The following is a 999-nucleotide window of genomic DNA, read 5'->3' on the forward strand; positions in this document are numbered from 1 at the left end:
TCAGATACCTTTTGTAATGGAAAGAAAAAGCTTTGCTGTGGATGTTATGCGAAATTCTACTCGTATTAGCATGGGATACGGGCCTGTATTTTTGCTAGGGATGTTACATATAGATAGAACTGCTGGGTACAGTAATATGTTCTTGTGCTTAGTTTGTAGATGGTAGCAGATTTGATGTTTAATTATATACGATCCATGAGACCCATGTGGACTGCTTTGGCCATAAGATTGGTTGCTTGTGCTCTTAATGCAGGTAATTTTGGTTAGGAAATGATGTTAAGTAGCGCTCCCATTCAATTCTTGTGCATCCAAAGTGCAGCCTCCTTCAATTCTCTGGTTTTTGAGAAGCGCCATTTTGGCTTGATAGAAATTGGTCAAATAGTTCAGGCACTAGCGGCTTATCCTCTGATTAATTTACTATTGGCAGATAACGACTTGCGGGAGGAGATCCATTTGGCTGAGAATTTCAAGGTTGACAGGGAAAGAACCTAGAAGTATCATTAAGCGATGCAAGGGGGCTCAACTGCATGGCTAATTATGGCTGAAATAGCTAATGAAGTAGGTGCAAAAAGCTATTTTTTTTTTTTTTTTTTTTGTAACAACGTGCAAAGGGCAAAGTTGCTGAGAGTGGAGATGAAAAGATTAAAGAGGAGCTTCCCATAATCCCACTTGCCCGAGAAATATTTTTTTGGGGTTCTCAATGTTTTTTTTTTTTTTTTTTCCCATAAAGAAGAGAAAGCCAACAGCTTTACTTAAAATGAAAATAACTGTTTACAAACTTGATAAAATTTTTAAAAATAAAATTTCAGACGGGCTACTAAGACAACAAAATACAAGAGACATACATAAGTAGCATAAATAGATAGATGTCACTTAAGATAGGACAGCTTAAACTATAGTTTGAAGCGACAATACCACAAAAGTGATAGGATCAAGTACCATATCAACAGCAGGTGAAACAGCAATAATGATACAACTGAAACATAATTTGAATAAAAA

This window comes from Elaeis guineensis, chromosome 13 (genome assembly GCF_000442705.2).
Source record: "Elaeis guineensis isolate ETL-2024a chromosome 13, EG11, whole genome shotgun sequence".
NCBI lineage: Eukaryota > Viridiplantae > Streptophyta > Magnoliopsida > Arecales > Arecaceae > Elaeis > Elaeis guineensis.